Source organism: Etheostoma cragini, chromosome 15 (assembly GCF_013103735.1).
Source record: "Etheostoma cragini isolate CJK2018 chromosome 15, CSU_Ecrag_1.0, whole genome shotgun sequence".
In the NCBI taxonomy this organism is placed as follows: Eukaryota; Metazoa; Chordata; class Actinopteri; order Perciformes; family Percidae; genus Etheostoma; species Etheostoma cragini.
In genome coordinates this window covers 6828927-6837207 of record NC_048421.1, presented here as the reverse complement: position 1 = coordinate 6837207, position 8281 = coordinate 6828927, and positions in this window count along the sequence as shown.

The window sequence follows — 8281 nt, the reverse complement described above, 5'->3', positions numbered from 1 at the left end:
CATGCAATACGGTTATTTTTTCACACTCGTTTTTGCAAAGTCAAATGACTCCCTCTCATTACACACAAACACAAGGAACATATGACAGCCCCAGGTGCCCCACAAGTGAGCCACCCTTCCCTACCTTACCATCCTGCTCTCCATCCTGTTTTGTGGAGTGTTTTGGAGCTGATGCCAGAGTCTGCAACATGTTTGGTAGACTGCCAATCACATTGAAATGGGTCAGCACTGAATCATGCATACATCCACACAAGTCCTTTTTGCTAATCAGAAGGTGGGGGCAAAATAATCAACAGATCCTAAATTTCAATCAGAAGAGACTTTGTTGCAGATATGCAAAGATTTATTGTACATATGCACAATATGAGATGGACAGAGTCTTCTATTGTTGCAAACTACTTTTTAAAGGGATAGAGAAACAAGAAATATCCCTCGATGGAGTCTAGACACTGGTGGTTGTGGCGAAGGAGCCTGAAGACCAGACTTAAGGAGTCAACCAAACATTCTGATGGAGGAAGACCCAGGGTGCCGTGGGTCACGTTGACTGGAGGTGGAAGGGGAGGAGAAGAATTGCAAGCTTTGCCTGAAAGGACAGCTAACTGCAGAAGAGAGATAAATGGATTTAATGCAGGGATGTCATGCTGTGACTGGATCATGCATTTTGTGGGCATTTCTGGTTAGTTTACTGAAATTTAAACGCCTTTAAACAGCTGAATATCACAGGAAGAGAGAGCGGTGATTGAAGTTATTAGAACTTAACTAGAATTCTTTCTTCCTGAAAGTATTAGCACCAATCTCGGAATCTCACATTAGATGTCTGGTAATTTGTGAAGAGCCACAATATTTGTAATACTGTTTTCTTTTAAAATGGTTAAGTACGTCTGTGCTAAGAATGTTTGCTCTAGATTCCTCTAAGACAGTATACCTGTGCAGTAGAAATAAATCACTTAGACCAGGTTTGTTTCATTTTCGTCACTACCTTGTAATTTTATGATAATCTGGATTTGGTTAACTATGGGATTGTTTATTTGATTGCTAGTATTGCCGAAATGTACAGTTGAACATTATGTCTTTTTCAATTGCATTTCCAATCCTTAACATCTTTTCATGATCCTTTTATATTAAACAGTGTACATTTTAATTATCTGCCTTGAATGTCTTTATGTTAACCAACCTTAATATAGTTTCCTGCGTTTGTACATCAAAATGTCAAGCCCTCTCCGCTTTCAGGATCAGAAAACTCCTTGGTTATTCTCTGTCACCCTACTCATTAAATCTGTATATTCAACAAAGCGTTTGCTCACACCAGACTTGTACACCTGAGTCTCTGTGGAACAGGGACTGAGGTGGATGTGTGTCATGTTCATGAGTCATCAAGTTTCAACTTTTTTCTCCTCTTCAAGTACCCATCTGTGCCTGTACACCAGGGTCCTCATAACACTGAGTGGTTAAAAAGGAGAGCACAAGTAGCCAGTGGTGAGTGTGTGTGTGTGTGTGTGTGTGTGTGTGTGTGTCAGTAAGGGAAATCCTACAATCTCTTACAATAGAACAAGTGCTTTACAGCCTTCAGTGCGTGAATAATTGAATTGCAGGACCCAGCCAAGGGTTGGGATAGAGTAGCACATATAGTAGGCCTATTGTATGTACTTGAATGTACAGTATGTATGTATGTATGACACAATTATACTTTATACGTATTTCAAAGTTAAATGGCAGTGCAGTGCTACATGTCAGCCCATGTCTTGACAAACTAGTGAATCATGAACAAAAACGTAATCGACAACTTAATCATTATTATATGAACAAAAAAAACTATACCAGGGATTCAGAGTCCTTGTAAACGTTTTTCCTTTTTAATTACAAATTTATTGCAAATATAGAAATAGATCTTTTGTACAGAAATTGCAAAGGGAAAACATGTCAATATCAGCAACAAATAGTTAATAAAGAAAACAAGCAAAGAATTGATCCCATCATCCAAACCTTTGTTCTGTCTGTCCCTTTTAGCCTGTAGAGCTAAAACCAGAGGGGAGAGTCACATTAAGTTTGAAGAGATTATGGGACTTTTGATTTGATTTTAAACCCAAAAGACCCCCGGATGCTGTCAACCTGGCAAGAGCCCTAACTAAAATAATATGATGTTAATTTGAGAATTAGCTTTGGTCCTTGGCCTCACAGGGATCACACAGAGGGTGGTTATACTTTAGCACTTCAGTGATTACACTGTATATTAGATGGTTCTGTTTTTGTTTTTTTGAGAGGTTTGCAATGCCTTTACTCTCTTCTCGTCAGTGTTGTGAAAAAAGAAGGAATTTTACATGTGGAAAGTTATACTCCTAAGCTCAAAGGAAGCTCAGAAGTCAAAAGACTGATTGCTGACTAAGCAGGTTTTGATATCCCTAATCCTTACTCAATAGTAGTTTGATTAAGGCTCAGATATCTGCATCATGTTTATTTAATAGTACATGTTTCTGCATCGTATGTTCATAAATGTTGAATATGTGTGTTGCTGCCGGGCAATATGAGCTTTTGAACCAACCAATCAATCAACCGAAATTTAATTTCCTCAGCGAGTCGTGGATGGCACCTCTCCCCAGCCTTCTCTCTGAGAGCTGACAGACATTTTTGGAAGCTGCAGAGTTTTCAATCGCTGGCACTGACCGGGCTAATCATTCTGACTTTTGGAGTACCACATCACTGGATTGTGTGTTTGGAATAGCAATGGATGACCAGCCTCTTCTCTCTGTGAGCGCAGGCAACATTAACGTTGATCAGAATGATGGGCTTCTAACACTGAACTGCATCTGCTCTCACTGCAATGGGCTCTTATAGCAAGTTTTAAAAATATGGAGGCAAATTATCCACCTGTACCCAATAAAACTGCCTTATCAGATTAAAGTACCAATTTTTAACAGGATTGACATGATAAAATATAGCATTGCAATGCAATGAGAAACTGGAGAAGCCCCGGGGGTTAATGCGTTTCATTATCTTTGTAATTAACATGGGAAGGCCTTTTTAAGTTTAGGCAAAGGTTGTGCCACATTATAGGCTACTTATCTCATTTGGAGAGTCTTGTATCATCACTGCAGAATGTAAACAGGACAATGACTTATATCTTGTTGTCAGTGCACAGACTCTTATGCAATAACTAATGTATCAGCAGTGCTGCAGTAGGTGTACCAACCCATTATTGGATGGGTGCCAGATGAAATGCACCCAAGCCTCTGCCTCCTTTAAAAGCTCTACTCTGTATGCTAGAACCAATTATGCCTAATCAGTTTCTCTCTGTGGTCATAATCATTCATTTGAACTTCCTTGCACTAAAACACACACACGTGTCAGATGGCTTTTAGTGTTGTAGAATATAAACGTTAATTTTCATTCATTCATGTTTAGAAGGACCTCGATTTTAGAGGTAGGAATGAGATTTAGTATCTTAGTGTTCAGCAGAACAGCTATCTATTATTTTTTAATCAAGTCAACATACAGTCTTTTGAGTGCAGAGGCTGAGGAAAGAGCTGCTGATGCTGCATTGGTTGGCCAGTGACTTCTAACTGATGGATTGGGATTAGGTTAAGACCCTTAGACAATTCACAGTGTCTGCTTGCATCACTCATTAGTCTTTGAACATATTGTCCTATAATATAATATTTTTTTGACAAGGAGATGGTTGAGTTAGGGGAAAATATAACCACAAACTGTGACACGGCCTTGGTTCAAGCCAAAGAACAGAGTGCAGTTTCTCATAACAGATGCATGTAAACACCCACCAGCCTAACACATTTTTACCCCCTTTTTGCGCTGTACACTCCACCAGCCTGTGGCTAAATGAGTTGTTATAGTAGCTGCAGTGTTAGTATATAATACAAGCATCCCAATTAGAAAACCAATAGGTAAGAATGTAAGAAAATGTTACAGAGAATAAAAAACGGCTAAAACCTAAATGTTCAAATCAACGGTATTTAACAATACTGTATTTCAGCCCATACAGTTTTTGTTTTCAATGTACGTCCACTCATTGTACACAACAATATACTTTTGTCTCTCAAAAAATACAGGGAATCATGCAAATATAACAACTTTTCTTTTATGTAGTACAATATGTTAAACTTTCTCTGTTCTTAAACCTTTATAACATATATCATTGCAAGAAGTAAAAGTCGATTCCTCGGTTTCCAATCCCCGCCCCAAAAAACATTAAAAAAAATAAACAAAGACAAAGAGTCAACTGAAAATAGAGAAACACACAGACATATCAAGAGATCAGGCTGAGTATAAAACATCCATAGAAGCATCTTTTTTTTTTTCTTCTTTTTTTTTTTAAATCTTAGCTTTTTTACTTTTATCTAGTGTACAAAATTCACAGATATTTCACAGATTTATCATTGATTCTTAGTCCTTTGTCCGTCTTTGGAAACTTAACCTTGCAGCATCAATGCATAAGTATAAATAAAGGTGTGTTTGTGTGTGTGTCTGTGTACATGTGTGTAAAATATTGTTGAAAAACCAGGTCCCAATTTGGCTTTCTTACAGGATTCAAATGCTCTTCTGCTCAGAATTTTTTTTATTTAGAACAACATTTCAAACTATTCAAAACAGTTCCAAATCCATCCCTGTGGTTGTTTTTGAGCCTGGAATCACTCACAGGTATACCTTTATGTGTTTCACCAGCATGGTTGTTCAATTAGATGTATTACAGTTGGACATGTGTTAGTCTGTTACATTCTGATGAAGACTTTGTCGTCAGTGAATGCTTCCAACATAAACCTATGAGGCTTTTCCCTTTTTAAACTATTTTTTGGAGTGCTTGGCAGTTGAAACGGCAGTGTTGGCAGCGCTCAGCCTGTCAGAGCTGCCTCATTCAAGAGACACGCCAAGACATATTTCATTTGTCTCACTGACTTCATTTTCATTTTTTTAGATACTTATTCAACATCAAAGCAACATAAAAGATGGCATACATTTTTTTTATGCCTTTTGTGGCAATCATATAGGAGAGGAGGGGTATAGTTTCCTATTCATCAAATTTGGCACATTCTCCAAACAGCATAATCTCCCACACAGCAAGCTAATGGACTTAATGGACTATTAGACAAAAGGTCTGAAGATACCAAGGGACAGGATTTGCATCCCACTGTCAGTGTACCTGTCTGTCACCTGCCTTGAAATTAAGTGGAAATTAAGCTTTCCTCCTCTAGGCTTTAAAGAAAGGCTTCTTTCAGTTGTCAGAAATGCTGAATATTCTGAATGAAGGCCTGTTGTGGGACATGTTCCCACAATATGCTTTGTGTGTGTGTGTGTGTGTGTGTGTGTGTGTGTGTGTGTGTATGTTATGGTAAATTTTCAGCAGCACACCAAATCAGCATGGTAAGTTTTAGTGCTTCCACATCTTTTATCCCATTTGTCTGCCTGCATTGAGCCAAAGCCTCTGTATTATTGTGGTCTTCTCTTTGAAGATCTTGCCCATTACCTTCCTCCATTCCCAGTTGTTAGTTTAGTCAGACTGTGACTCACTCTGACTCACTCAATTTTCCGTGTGCAAACACCAACTCTTGGTGTGTGTGTGTGTGTGTGTGTTTGTGTGTGTGTGTCTGTGTGTGTGTATGTGTTAGGAAGGGCATGGGTTTAGAGAGAGAAAAAGATTCCAAAATCCCTCCAATATGCCACATTATCAACAGCATGAAAACAATAAGCTCGCTATTGGTCTGAACGAGTCAACACTTATTTAACATGTGTTGTGAATGTTGTTTTCTTTTAATTTCTCAACGTTGTTCATTCTTTACAAATCTCTTTTTCTGCCTATATCATGCTTGTGACCTATCACTGGTCTACCAGTACAATTTGCTCTAAGCTAACAGAATTATATATTATCACTGTGATGTGGGAATAAGGATGCATAGTAATGTATCGAATGCTTACTGGTTAGAGGGAATTGATTTGTGCATACATAGGCTCGAGGCGTTCAGATTTACAGGTTTGTATATATTTTCCTTCTTCATTGTATGATGACGATCCAGTTAATGATTTTTCTGTAGTAATAATAATAATATGGCCTTCTAAGATTACTCTAAAATGATGATGATCACTCAGACAGTAAAAGCAAAGTCATACTTTGACTGAAATTGCTTCAATGACATGGCATGGGAGGACTGAGACGTTGTACTTTAGTCTTTGCTAATCAAAACGTTTAACTCCTTTAGTAATTTAGAAATGGATTAGACAAAAGCCCACTCCCCGTTTTGGGCAATGATTCATAATTTAAGAAACTAGAGTTTAGTTTAATTTGGCCCAGTGTTAAATATAAGAGAGGATCAAAGTGTTAACACGTTAGAAATTGAAAGCATCTTTGATTTTCTGGCAGTATCCACAGATAGGGGAAGTTAGATCTCTGAGCGAGCCACCCTCCAGGGGTTCAACAAAGATATAAGGAGAAGAAAGAGAAGGTTTTTTTGTTTGCAAAAAAATAGATAGAACGACACAACTATTGTTTTGAGAAATTCTTTTGGTCCTGCTTGAGATTTAAATAATTTGAGAGTGTACTCTGTTTTATCAAAAGCTCCAATCCTGTGGAGTAACTGTAGATACAAAAAAAAAATTGGATTGTGTGTGAGCTGGTCTTTCCATTTCACATGACTACCTTGTGGTTATTTTGGCAGTAGACTTTCAAGAAATGACTAATGATGAGAAACACAATATTCCCTCCAGCACTCATTGGCGTTGTGGTGAAATCACTGTTTATAAATCATTGGACAGATTGGCACTTCTCCCACAAGCTTTGACAATGTTCCCTGTTGGGCCTGTAATGTTGTATCATTATAGAGATTAGTTAAACAAATGTGTGAATGAAACCTGAGCAGAAGAGCAGTTGAACATTCATCCGTACCCCTGAAAATCTATTTTCTGTAAAAAAAAAATTGGTAAATATGTAAATTACAATTAAAAATGTATGAAGTTAAAAAACATCAATGAAAAGGGCAATAGTCAGGATTTTCTGTCACATTATATCTTGTCAGATAGATGAACACAAATGGCTCCTGAAATGATGAGCAATCCTGATATCACTGAACATTTCTGAATTTACTGTTACACTTATCCTCATTGTCTATTTCTGTAAACTTGTTATGGCAGTTGAGGATCTGGGGAGTTAAATGCACCACATTCCGTCTGTAGGATTAGATACTCTCAGTATCAGCAAAGAAAATCCTTTCCTCTGATTTGTCTGAGTCAATCACAGTAACAATTTCCTTTGGAAACTTTCTAATCTAAGATAACAGAAGATCAGTGGGAGACATTTCATCGCACGTTGCTTTCTCATTTAAAGAAGGCGGATGAGGTGGTGCATCCCAGACATGCTATTACTAGAAAGTTACAATGAGGCTCCCGAATGTATGTGGTCCATTTAAATGTAAACACTCATAGCACAACACTGACTCCAAGGGCAATGACCTCTGACCCTGACTGTATGCGCACATCTCAATAAAACAAGTAAAAAGGAGACAGAGGTATGTGTTTTATGAAACCAAAGAGGAAGGAAAAACACACAGATCAATATGGAGATCCATTACACACCACCCTCTCATGTTTCTATACTCATTCCTGTTCAACCGGCGTTTATTCAGAGGAGTCTAGTGCATGCCAGTCCTACATAGCAAGATCTTCCTCCACAGCGCTGTGGAGAAAGGTCTTGCTAGTCCACACAATTATACGGGATAAGAGAAAAACATGCTCTGGTTTATTGGCATTTCTTTAAACCAATCTCAATCGTCTTGGGGCAGCGCTAAGACAAAGATGCACACACGGTGCCTCTGCAAAATAGCCTCAGAAACTTGTTTTGGTGGAACATGTGCTTGTGGGGAGGTGAGCCTCTGGAAATAAAATGAGTGATGATAGTGATTGTCTGATGAAAACTTTCCCCCAAAAATGAGAAATATAACGTGATTGTTGATTCTAGCTCGGAAGGATGTTTTCTGAATCGACCTTAGTTTAGAATGCCAACACAAAGAAAGTGGAAGGTTAGGGACATCTGGCCAAAAAGTCAGGGACATCCAGCGGAACAATCCAGGAGAGGAAACTTTGTCGATAAATATTAAGCGCATGCTAAAAAAATCAACTTAAAAAACTTTAAAAAAAGAAGAAAAGCAGTGTTATGTGCTGTGCAGAAGAAAAGAATTTCTCACTTTTCTCAATTAATCAAACACAACAGGACCAAACCCATGACCCATTCGACCTGCAGGTGCAGGACAGTTAGTGGGAGGTAAAGAAGTGCAAAAGAGAGATA